We start from the raw sequence: 13,667 nt of genomic DNA, 5'->3' as shown, positions 1-13,667 counted from the left end.
GCAAAGCTCGCCACTGACTCCCTCCTTCCCCTGTTCTTCTCCTCCCGTTCCTTTTGTTTTGCTTGCTTAGGGCAGTGGCGGCCTTAAATGTGAATAGTTCAGTAACCATTCAGGCGATTCTACTAGCGCGTTATTAAACAGAGAGCACTGGCAATTTGAATCCTCCAGAATAGATTTGTTCGCTGCGCTTTTGATTACTCCTTCATTTGTAACACCTTACATGGGGTGTACTGTCATCTACTCCAAGTATTGTACTGAAAAGTTGTGTTTGTGAATTATTCTGAAAAAGACTTAAAACCGTCGGCACAAATTCATAATTTTGTTGCAAGGGAGAAAAAAAAAACGTTCCTTTCGTGCGGTTGACCCGCACAACGTGGGAGTAATTCCGGAATGTTAAGATAAAATGTTTCATTACACCTCAGCCCGGCAGCTTCAATAGTGTTTTAGGCACATAAAGGAATGGTTATTACTCTTAGCTCAGTTTAAGCATTCGCATGGTGTGTTCCTAGGCTCCCCACCCCTTTTTGAAGATGATATGACGAAAAGAAGCATCAGTTCGCAGTTTGGATGGGGTGATTTCTGGGGGTTTCTGAGCGCAGCGAGTACGAAGCGGGAGCTCAGTGCTTGACCTGCCGGCGTAATGTACTCCACATGGGAATTAACACTGCCCTCATACGAGGCTGACACTCACCTGCGCCGTTGGCGATATCAAGCGGAAAAACTAACGCAAGTTAGGCCATTGCACCGGCCCCGTTTGATAAACAGACTCTTAGGGTTAATTAATGACCGACTCATTCTTGGAGATCGGTCTTCGCAAATCGAGGTACCCCGGTCATTTGCCACAGCATCTGATGACAGCTTGGTCAGAGCACTTTGCTCCAGAGGCAACCAGCTGCTGCTTATGGTTGGGGATCCTTCATTAGCGAAAGGTAAGTATAATTAGTCCGGGACTGAGCGCGGCGCTCTTGTGTCTGCGGCGTTTCCTTTTTCTCCTTCTTGTCCTCTCGCTGTCGCACTTGCGGCCATTTGAAACATCTGCATGCCGGTTCGCTTGAATATGCGCCTCTAATTTCTTCGTAACGACCCAGGAACCCCGCAAAACCGGGCCGCTGCCGATGAAGTGCACAGCGCGCCGAACCAGCGGCATCTGTGCGACTCCAAGGGGCTCTTTTTTCCTCTTTTTTCCCTACCCAGTCCCCGCGCGAGCTCTCCGGGAGGTGGCCCAAGGGAAAAATCGTTTTCCGACGCCCTGGGCAATGTCCCACCAAAGAAATTCCGCAGAATAGAGCAGACAAGCGCTTCTCTGAGTGATTGTTACTTCTCCCTTGGGCGGAAAACCGAACAAACAGTCTCTTTGATTTGGAAATCAAAAAAAACTCGAAATTGTCCTTTTTTTCCCCGCCAGCGGGCTTTTAAAATTAGATCGTTAATCGGGCAGTGCGTCCTTGATGTCATTTTCAGTTTTCCAGTCTCGTGACCGGTCGTTAGAAGTTCGTAAGAAAGCAAGCGCGCCAATAGGGGGGAAACAACGAACGAGCTTGAAGCTCGCACAGGGAAGTACGGAAGATAAAAAAAAAGGAGAGGTCAATAGGCATGGGCTAAGATTTCATGTTGAATTGCACTCACAGCCGTAGCGCGCATTTTGGATACATGAAAGCCCATGGGATTTTTCGATAATCCGAGGTGTTGGAAATGAAATTGAAAATGACTCTGTCATGACACGGGGTGGTTGTGTGTATATAATATATTTTAATGTGGCTTTAGGAATGAGGGGCTTGTTGAAGGGGTGCAGGAAGGGAAGCGAACAGTCCAGAACGCAGAGCGCCAAGGAAAGCTTTAGGGGAAAAGTTGGGCTGTTTTTTAAATGCGAAAGCCTGTGCTACCTTCTCGTTGCCAAAATGCCAGAACTGCCTTGAATGCCTTGTTTTGACGCTGCGGGTCTGGCCAGGGTCACAGCAGGACGTCCTCGGATAATGCCCGATTGTCTAACCGGGCCAATCATGTGGCTAACTTTTAGTGGTGATGCGCGCAAAAAGGACAGTTGCACGGTACGTGTTCAATAGTCTCTGCTACATGACGCACTTCACGGTAGGGGTCACCACCCGCACGTGCACAGATGAGGTGTTGGTAGCGACGAGTAAAAGCTACGCCGAGCCGAAGTCCATAGAACAGCGGGTCCCTGGGGGCAACCGGAACCTGCAATCACGGTTCAGTCGATGGAGCCGTCTATGGTGGTGGTCAGGGTAGGACCAGTAATTCGTGGTGGCGCCGCGGAGAACAGTGCTGAAAGGAGCGGTCGTGTCCGGTCTCGCAAAGGGAAGGTCGACGGCTGCTGCGCCTGCTGAAGTCTATTTTGCCTCCACGTCAGCCCGTTCATTGCCAGCCAACCCACAATGGCCTGGAATAGTTTACTGGAGCGAAGAATAAGGCCATCATCATCACCATTGTCATTTTCCCTTTGCGTATACGAAAGAGGACAAGACGACGCAAAGGGAAAAGGATCATGACGACGACGATGATGAAAGGACCCAATACTTTCACGGCTGCTGTGTTACTCTTGATGCCACGTCATGATTGTATAAAGAGGTTCATGAGGGCATTGCTTAAAATAAAATTGTAATCTTTTCGCAATGCAACATATAAGCAATCTTAGGTATTTTTCAGCTTCATAAATTAATATTGTGATAAAGGAAGTTAAACTACTTGTTTTATGCCAGGAAAGAAAGTGGAAAAAACCACGCCTCCAGAGTGGGAGCCGAACTCACACCTTCCGATTACATCATGTGCAGTCGGGAAGGGGCGGGTTCGGGGGGGGGGGGGGAGTTGGGGGGGAGGGGGTTCGTAAATATGTCGTGAAGTCGGTCGGTCACACACGTAAAAAACAATAACAGCGATCTCTACTTACCTATCGCATGTGGACTTGCTTTCTTCAGAGTACCATACAAAATCATACAAAGACATATCGTATTGTACGGTACTTCGTACCGTACTCTGATAAAGTACGATATTAAGGCGGAGGGTAACGTCCCTTCACAAATCCTGTGGGGAACGTTCTTTGCGTAATTTTCGCCATGTGTACTGGCAAGATAACTGAAAATGCAATTTATACTCATCGTGTAAAATAGCCATAATCTAACTCATTGTCCAGTCATTTGAAATTACGAATTATGGTGTTCTCATTCCAAACTTGTGTTCTACTATAAAAATCATCCCCATACTACATGAAAGATTCCTGATCGACTTCGTGTTTCTTTTTACTCATTGTGAGGCATGGACATAATTGATCAGGGACGACTATTCTGTAAGCCCAGTGGTCCAAATCTGGATAGTAACGCGCTTGTACATGTAGTTATATGCGTTATCTCGTCTCACATTTTGTCACACCGACAACACAATATATCTTGCCCCGAAGCAGTGTACAATTTTCGGGCCTTGTACTCACTTCCTCGCTTGTATTAGTGACTAACCAACCTTTCAGTAATTTCAAACGTGGGTTTCTCCATTATTTTGCTTCCGAACTCAACTGTTGAGTGATATGCATTATCCCCATTCTAAAATTAGACCACAGATCCGTGACCTAATGCGGTCTTTTGTTAGTTTGTCTAAAGCATTGGACAAAATTTCTCATGAACGACGCTTCTCTAAGCTCAGAGGACTAAGTTTGGGTAACGATGTGCTTGCAAGGTTGTATGCCTTCCCCGCCTGTGGCCCTTTGTGAAAGCAACAACACCGACTGCAGTTTTCTTCGATGTTGCATCCCCAAGGCACCGTTTTCGGGCCTATACTTTTCCCTCATTTACATAAATGACCTTCCAACTACAGCCCTCACGTCTGTCTTTTTGATGATTATTTCTTCCTTTATCGCAAAATAAAGGGTACATGCGATAACTGCTCTTTTAAGTATTATGTTACCGTCATCTTTGTTTGGGGCTAATTGTGGAAGATGCAGTAAGTGGAGGTCAATCTTCCACGCTGGATATCTGGGCAAGACATGCTCAGCCCATCAGCTTATCAGCCCTTGGTGCGGGGTCATTACAGGAGTACACAACCAGACGGGAGCGTGTCACCTTATATCTCGTGGAAAGCGTACATAGGGTGTGCAGTTTAAAAAATTCAACCGGAACATCGGCTTGGCCTCGAAGCAATATTACTCTTGATTCTACTTCATTTAAACTGTTTTCGCACAATGCTCTGGTGCGACTTGATTTAGAATGCGCATCAACGGTGTGCCGCACTGAGCGCTAGAGCTGTCACGCAAGAGCTAGTAGAAATACAAAAACCACTCCTTTGGATTCATACCAAAAACTCACACTCAAAACGTCATCGCATTCAAAAACAGCATATAGTTACTTCTTCTTCCAAAGAGTAGAAAACTTCGTTAATCATTTTATTTCAGAATACATAAAGCCTAACCAAAGGTTACTAACACGACCCGATCGATGCGCAGGTGCATCGATCACCAACACAGGGTCGGCCATTCGTTTGTGTATACTATAAATAATTTATTCCGACTATGATGGTCTGCATATTCCTGAAGCATTTAAGGGCTCTGAAACAAATTTGTCGAGCTCTTATTGGTGGCAGCATTGCGTTATTTAACTCGTGAAATAACAGATCGAGTCGATGGAAGTAGCCACCTTCTCACCCGAAACTCACAAAGAAAGAAGCAACTCAGGTAAGAAGACTTCAGATGAAATCTTTCCTACCCGCCCTACACTTGCACATGATTGACCCTCGTCTGTACAGTTGCGATTGCAAATTTTGTAGTATCCCCAATACTCCCTACCATATGGTGTGGTGTGAAAGGGTGTCAAGGAGTCCCCATAGGTCCTGGCGCCATCTACGGAGCAGTGGGAGGCCCGGCTGTCCAGCGAGGTCCTGGATAATCAGCGCGGCCTGGTCCCGCGCCAGACAAGCAGCTGAAGGCAATGGCATCCTGTCGTAGCGACTCCACCCACCCTGAATGAGCAACACTACAGCAATGGAGATCCTCCACCACTCAATTTTCCCTTTATAGGGATTAATAAACGTTTATTTTGTCTTTTCCTCCTTTTTCTTCTTCTCCTAGGAAGAAATGGAGGCGACACACTAGCAGCCAAGAGAGAGAGAGAGAGAGAGAGAGAGAGAGAGACAGAGTATGTGTGATTGATTACTGAAGAGATGGCCCTCCTAACGGCAGTGCTTGCTATTTCAGATTGGGGGGGATATGATGGTGTAATGCTATGTTACGGGGCATTGCCCCATAGTCATTTTGGAGGCGGTTCTCTTGTTTTGTGAGGGACAGGCGTGATTCATTGGACCATCGGAATCAAGCCCCTCTGCTACGGAGCGCTGTTTGAATGGCTGAGCCGGCAACTCTACAAAAGCAAACCCTGGCTGCGTTCACCATGAAGGCGACCCGCAGCTCCCTGGAATGAGGGATCTTCAGTCCAACCAGACTAATAAAATACCATGTCTTGTCGATGCAGAAGCCGATGAGCCGAATTTTAATGGAACTCCAAGTGTACGTCATCATTACTTTCGGTACTGACTAGCCAAAGCGGCACGGAAAAACATTCCCCCCCCCCCCCTGTTTCTGTGAGCCAAGGAGCGCTTTGGTGACAGAAGGCGCTGAGCGGCGTGAGTAATCTCCACTGCGGTTTCCGTGCCTTTCATGGTGAGTGAATGTTGTTAACAAAAGCAGCAGACTCAGACGTGAGGTGAAATGTACGTTGGTCGCTCTTGGCGCCATCTATCTTTATCAAAATATTTTCGTCGTGTGCTAGCACAGTGGTGCTAGATCGTGCTTTTCTGCATGAAAAAAGCCCGATCTAGCAGCCCCGCTAGCATATATGACGAAAACGTTCCCAGCGGTACTGTTTATTTATTTGTTATTGCTGCTAAAGATTGCTTTAACTGAGGCCCTACTTTTTGATTTTATAATTTCGGCTGTAACATTGTTTTGTTGGCCGTATCATTTGCATTCGCACCGTCCCCCTATACATTGGGTACCGGAGGGTGTTTTGCATTTGTTTTGCCTAACTACTAAATACACTAGCTTTGTACTCTGCCAGTCAAGCTTTCCGCACCCACAATGATACCCAAAAGAGACTGCCATTCCCCAGCCAAGAAGGCTGATAGATGTTTGCCCGTAACACTCGATAGTAGGGACACACATGTGTAGAGGCGTCACCATGCGCTATTGATAGGCTTCTTTGAGCTTCTCCGCCACGTACTTCCGCGCCTCGCTGATTATCTCTTGCCCTAGTGGGAACGGCGTTGACTTTTCTGCTCTGCGGGGTTGAGTTTAGCTGAGTGCTCTAGAGATGCTAGTGGCACACTTGTTCCTATGTTTGGCACGGCGCAGACATACGCACGAGTATTCCAGCCCCAAAGGCAGGAACAGGAAAATTTGCATTTGAAGTAGACTGTATGGGTGAAGGTTGTAACTGGAAGCAAGTACATTGCCTCATATGCAAAAAGGTCTTTGCCTACTTTGGAAGCGTGAGCGTGCTTCATTATCCCCAGCGGGCGAAGCACCCCGGGCTGCCGGCAGCAAGAATCCTCGAAGAAAAAGCGGGCAACTATCAAAGTATAACACCGAAAACGTCTTTCCGACAAAAAAAAAAAAAAGAAAAAAAAAAGAATAAAACATCGCACAAGCTTTCACTGCGTGGATTGTGTCTTTTAGTCATCATTCGAGCATTATTGGAGACAAATTAGGGAATGTTCTTTAGATAGCATTTGGTTCGCCATGTTACCAGCCTCCGTCACGCCCGTTGGTGTTATGGCGGACCCCATGTACGACTGGAATAAATACGATGCTCAAACAGAGCTTTTCAATGCCAGTTTCGCAAGTTTAAGGGCTGACTTCTAAACACCTGTCGCCATCGATGCCTACATCGGTGCTATTGGTTAAACAACGACTGGGCTCTCCGATAGGAAACACTCCACGTCAGACACATGCCACAGCGGCACAAGTGGATGTCAAGTTTTCCCTTCCCAGGAACTTTTTCCACCTTGGATATTTTCCCCAAACAAGGTCGACCAACACTTGAAGCATGCTACCCATTAATACAGGACAAGGTTGTTTGTCAAGAGTATATAATTGCACCTACTATGATGTTCATCTTGGTACATTGCGTCCGATTTTACATCGAGCGTTTACATTTTACAGTTCACGTTAAATTTTTAAACTATTACACAAAACTTTCGATTGAAGCCTATTTAATCGCTGCTTCGAAATTATTTCCGAAATAATCATTTTATTTTTTTAGTTGCTAATAAAGTGTTTCTAAAAAGATGTAAAGGGAAATTAACAAATTATGGAGGCAGTGATCAAAATTTAACACTGGGGCAACTGACACTTTGGGGTGTATTGTATGGGGAGTTCATTTCATGGGGAGAAAAAAATCTCTTACACAGGTCTCTTTTTCCGGCTCCCTACGGGTTTTCAGGACTGCTCACTCAGTGTTTGAGTCCTTAGCAAAGTACCCGCGAACAGGTAACAATGAAAGTGAGAGCTTGATTTCGGCTTTATCCCGCTCTCAGTTTCGACGGGGCTTAATGCGGCAGCGTTGTTTGACGAGGGAACTGAAATGACCTAGAGCGTTCCGAAAAGAATATACGAAATTGTGCGTTTCTGAAGGGTTTCTGATAGGTTCTTGAACGCCGTACCCCTCGAGAGCAACTGTTTGGAATAGAAATCCCACATGTGTTAGCCTGATTATTATCAGTTCAGGCAGCAATTTATTTCAAACCCTGCTCACGCTTAACCACATACTCCGCAGCCCCCCTACTTCGCAATATTGTTATTACAGCTTGCCTAGTTGATGTTGTTATTGTTGTTGTTGTTTGAAAATGTTTATTCAGGAAAAGGGAAAGGGAGGGGAGAGAGAGTTCGGACCGATGGGTGGTCATGCTAGTCCGGTAGGCTGCACGCCGTCGATGCCGCTTTCACCTGAGACATCAGCGGTTCCTGGTCTTTGTGCTGGCAACTTGCCTGGTCACGAAATAAAATTATCTTTGTGCAAGAAAACTTAAAACAAACAAAATAATATTTTAACGATTTCTAATTACCTTGTTAAAACCCTCGGTGTACAGTGGCCCTTACCTAACGTGATTCCCCCATCAGTTGCCCTGACAGTTTCCTTCACCTTCGTAAATCAATCAATCAATCAATCAATCAATCAATCAATCAATCAATCAATCAATCAATCAATCAATCAATCAATCAATCAATCAATCAATCAATCAATCAATTGCTTCATTTCATTTTATTGGCTGCTCATCTGACAATCGAGTCAACAGTGCTGAGAGGAATACGCGGTAGCAAGTAAGCTGAAGATTTGCCGCTGGCGTTATCGAAGCGCAGGTACTTACCATTCACGTCCAATGGTTTACCCACTGTTTACACCTCATGATACAAATTACACATTTCCCAACTGGCAACGCAGCTGGACATTCAGTATTGAAGAGTAACTCATAGCTAGCTTTGATAACGCGAGGCGAAAAGAAGGATTCTGCAACATCAAATATAGGGACACCCAGACAGCCTTGGTATCCGAAACAAACGCACGCAATTTTGCACAAAGCTTTCGAGGAAATACAACGAATGATATTCCAATGCCGCCTGCCAGTTTTAAGGATCCAGCTTCTTTGCTCAAAAGGTTGATCACTAAGTGTAACAGACCTGACTATCTGCTATCGGCATTCGCCCTGGGCGATAACGCCTCGTCCTCCTCTCCACCCTTCCGTCTGCTTTACTTTTCTTCCTTCTTTCTTCCCCCTTCCCCGCTGTGAACACGGCTATTTAAGCGCAGCAAATAAACAGCCGGGGGTCTTTTCGTCCAAAAGGGTCATGGTTTGGGCCTGTTGGTGATGCATAATGGAAACTGAAAGCGCAAAATAGACACGGACAAAGAAAGGGGACAACAGGACGAGCGCTTTTTTTTTTTCGTCTTGGCGAGGCCCAGCCAAATGTTTATCGTCGCCTTGTCTATGGACTAAACGTAACACTAAGGAACCTATAGTAAAACCATTGCAGAAAGGACGTATTTCGCATACAACAAGTGGTCGACTTGGATATGAACACTCTAAAGATACCTTCGCACAACGGTGAAAAAGTACCGTGTAATTGCTTGTCAAATGTTACTGCCCATAGATTTAGACCTGATAGTTTCAGTGATCCTGGATCCTGGTAGAGTAACAGGCTCAGCTTTCGCCGTTAATATCAGCTGTGCAAAAATACTTTGCATTGCCCTGAATAACTCTAGAGTTGTCACTCCGCAATTAACTGTTATGAGCTCGAAAGCTTGTGGGGGTCCCCTTGGCCCGCAAGACTTGTTTTGTTTTCACAGGTGGTTGGCCTTAGGCGGTCGTGGCGTCGGCCATCTTGGCCAGCGGCGTGGTCAGGTGCGTGCTAGCTTCCTTGGTGGCCGAGCATGGCGCGCCGTACTCACGATACACTTGACTTGGGGATGAGGATGGCTGAGGACGAACCCTCATTGGTCACCCACTGGCACCCTCTTTCCCGAGGAACCCCTCTTCCACCGAGCCTTGTTCAGGAGCGCGGACCTTGTTCGAAGGGAGTCCTCCATAGGTTTGATGCGCAATACATATTATGAATGACGACAATAATCACAGCCAATCCCGTTGCCGCCAGAAGCCTGCTACCGCCGCGGATATTTGATGGCCGCTTCAACTAGCGGTGCGGAGGATGTCTCAAAGCACAATTTTCACTCCATGCACTTTTCCCCTGAGCGCCATGCTGTTGCCGTAGGTCGCACCGCTCCCAGTCAAAGATGGTACTCAAGGCAGCGCCATCGGGCCCTTCGTACGCACGGCGCGTGTTCACGCGCTGGAAACAGTTCATGTGGTTGACGCTTTGCGGGCATGCCAGCAAGATCCCGTCACCTGCATTTTTCGCATTCGTGCTTTTACTGCAGGTGACATGGCCGAGGCAAAGAGCTGCGAGCACGTCGACAGCGTAACTCCTTCAGGAACACTGCAGCCGTCCACCTAGAGAGCCATGCGACGAGTGCGCGTAGAGCCTCAGCCAGCTGGTCATGTAAGGGGTGTATGTTGCGAGCCATTCGCTTACCTAGGGAGCGCGCGGTGCCGTCGGCAATCAACGAAGAGCGCGCGTAGCACAGGACCGGGCTAGACCTGGAGCACTCGCGGAAGAGTAGCTCGCTTGTTATCAACGCAATATGAAACATCCCCCCGCCCCCCGTTCTTCTCACAGTCAGCGGTTCGCCATTTCCTTCACCCTCACGAACTCGTCTCTTGCGCCTGTGTAAGACAAGGCGTACGCACGAAAGGTATGCGGGGACATGTTCGTTGAAATTTTGTGCCGAAACAAGCCGGGCGCACTCCTGCGGATTGTTGCTCATTGCCCCGAGAGCCCGAAACTATGTTCAGAATATGACGTCGCACACACACACACACACACACACACACACACACACACACACACACACACACACACACACACACACACACACACACACACACACACACACACACACACACACAAACGGGGCAAGCGGCTACAGCGCTTTCCTGGCTTTTACATAATGTTCGACGTCGTTTGCAGCAGCGTCAGAGAAAGGCGAAAGCTAAAGTCTGTTCCAGATTGCTCGATGATTGGCCTCTCCCTAGGTTTTTAAATGCAGAGCATTTCTTAGCCTCGCCTCTTCCCGCGTCGGACGGCGTCCACAGCTCCGCGTCCGCAGCAGGTGCGCTTCTCCTCCTTCCCTCCTCTCTGTCAACAGCAGCTGGCGCGCGCATGCGTCGTAGTCAGCCCGTTCGCTCCGTCGCGGTCTCGGCGTAACAGGTGTGTGATAGCAGCGCGGTGGGGCGTGGAAGGGCGCGCGCTGCTTGCGCATGCGCGCTCTCCCCCCCCCGTACTGCTCTCCCTCTACTGCGAGCGCTGCAAATATAAAGCGGCTAGCGGTCGCTCGTGCTTCAGTCACTGCGTTGCTCCTTCCTTCCTTGGTTGACGCTCGCTCCACCCTAACGCGACTTTACTCTCCTCTCTCTACCCCAAACCAACACCAACGCAACTACGACCCAACTACCCACCCTAACGCGACTTTACGCGGCGTTAACGACCCCCAATGCTCTGCATTTACTCGTGTTCCCCTCACGGGAAGGCGCGGGAATTTTTTTCCTGATTCAGAACCATTATACCAATGAAAAAAACAGGCACCTAGAAAGAAGAAAACAGGACACTCGCTTGAGTTCAACTGAGCCGCTTTACTTGGGACACGTAATATATGATGACGCTAACAGACAGGGCTTGAAAGATGTAAAAACTTACAAATGATACGAAACAATATACAGTCATTGATGCATGCCACCCCACACTGCCAAGCTGCGTCACGCGCATGCACCCTTTCAAGTAGCTTAGATCTGTTGCCATAAGAGCGATGGAAGGCACGCTGAAACAGCTATCTGCCTCCCTGTGAATATGGAAGGCCTCACAAATCTGTCGTTTCACTTGGTCGCGCCCGCTGCCTAAAACCCGTGTGGCATCAAATGCTGGGACACAACCAAGACACCGCTTGCAATGGTCGGCCAAGTGACCCCCCGCGGCAAGAGATGACACTGCTGCTCGGTGCTCCCTCAGGCGGTCATTTATGCAGCGCCCCGTCTGTCCTACATAGTATTTGCCGCAGCAGGAGGGAATGCTGTAAACAACGCCAATTTTGCAGTTGACAAACCCGGTGACGTGCTTTTTTGAGCAGCCCGGCCTCTCATTCTCATTGAGGGCATGGGCCCATCCGCATCAGCTTCTCAGGAGCAGTTGCCAGTACATCGACACCCTATTTTTTGCCCACTTTTTTCAAGCGGTGCGTGTGCTGGTGAACATTCGGTACTGCTACCCCCCGAAACCTGAGTTGGCTAGCGCCGTCTCCTGTTGGAGAACGGGTACCCGCCTTAACCTTCTTGATAACACTTTCAGCAACAGAGGCAACAAGTTCCAAAGGGAACCCAGAGCATATCAAGCGGGCCACCTGCGCATCCATTCTTTCAGCTGCCCTGTGCGGGCATGACTTGTGTAGGGAGCCGCGCAAACAGTTCATCGCTATACTGCGCTTGACCCCATTTGAGTGCGCCGAAATGTAATTTAAAATGTGCTTTTTAGAGCGAGGTTGGTATGCCCAGCGTATGTGCTCATCACGCAACCACAGGTGCACATCTAAAAACGGTATAGTGCCTCCTCATGAGGGAACTTGATGCCTTCTGAACAGTTCTTAAATATTTCTAAAACTCTATGTCTTGGTGACTTTTGAAAAATTCTTAAATATATTCTAAAGCTATATCTACCACGTGCTGTCTGTCCTGACTGCTGTCCCCCTTAATTGCGATTTCAATGCTGAAAGGCGGTCGCTGAACCCACCTCCAAGAAGCATGACCAGGCGATTGTACTGGGGCCCCTACTTCCGTTTGGTCGTATCACTTCATTGGTAATGAGCTTTAACACACTGATACAACTGTTTTAGTGCCAGCCGATACTACGTCCTTCCTGCTCATATGCGTTGGTGTAGCTAGAAATTTAGAATGTTTCAATGTTTCCTGAGTTTTTTCGGCTGAAAAAACGTCCCTTGGCTGAAATGGAGCTGCGTGAGTTGCCAAAGGCTAGATATTTCAAACTGAACAAAGTTGCATTTTGTCATCATGGCCTCTTTAAAGTAAAATGTCTCTCGTTAGTAGTTACTATTGACCTCCGTAACTTATCGAGGAAACTCGGAGGGAGGAGGAATGCCTTTAATGATGAGGAGAAGTCAGCCTGGCAGCGAACTTGGCTTGCTACTCCACATGAATATGAGAGGTGCAAAAGTGAAAGGAAGCGATGACACAAAAACTCATACAGACACTACAAACACAAATAAGCACACGCGAACTGACCGACGCAGGTTCGCGCGCACAGCACACGCACAGTGATATAGTTAAGGCAAACGGTCACAGGATTTTGATCAGGCCGGAGTCACGGAGAAATGACACCAAGGCCCGTGTACTCCGCGTTGCCGCGGCAGTTGACTGCCATGGGCCAATGGCGTCGCAAAGTTTAAGTGGTGCATCAGCACGCAGTCCCAAGGTCGTCTTCAAGGTTAGCCGCGGGGTGTCGTAACGGGGACACACACACAGTACATCTTCTATGTCCTCACGAACACTGCATACGTGACAGTGAGGGGAGGCAACTCGGCGCATATTGTACAGGTACACTCTTAGGCAAAAAGGACTAATAGTACTAACAGCCTCTAGGGGACTAACAGCCTCTGCCACAATCATTAGTCCCTTTGGGGACTAACTGCGAGGGGACGAACGGTTAGTCCTCAACCCGGATGGTCCGTTCCGATGCTCCCCAAGGACGAACTGCTGAGTCGCAGAAAAAAAGAAAAAAAAACGTTAGCACCACGAGGGACCGAACCCCCGACGCCCAGAAATAGACGCAATGAACTCGACCGTCTCGACGCGGTACTAAGGTCCCTCGCGGTACCGCTGTATCACGCCGCCGGGTGGAAGACGCAGTAGATAATATTCAAGTGTACAGCGTTTAGTTCTGTGCATAACGCGGCAGACCCATAGCAACTCGATTCCGAATTTCTATCCGTGCAAGCGAACGTGACCGCGATTTGCGCTTTGCGCTTAGCGCTTTGCTAACTTTAGGTACTATTGCT

Source organism: Haemaphysalis longicornis, unplaced genomic scaffold (genome assembly GCF_048455015.1).
Source record: "Haemaphysalis longicornis isolate Haplotype H1 unplaced genomic scaffold, Haemaphysalis longicornis Haplotype H1 scaffold_1, whole genome shotgun sequence".
Classification (NCBI taxonomy): domain Eukaryota; kingdom Metazoa; phylum Arthropoda; class Arachnida; order Ixodida; family Ixodidae; genus Haemaphysalis; species Haemaphysalis longicornis.
This window is presented reverse-complemented; position numbering follows the sequence as displayed.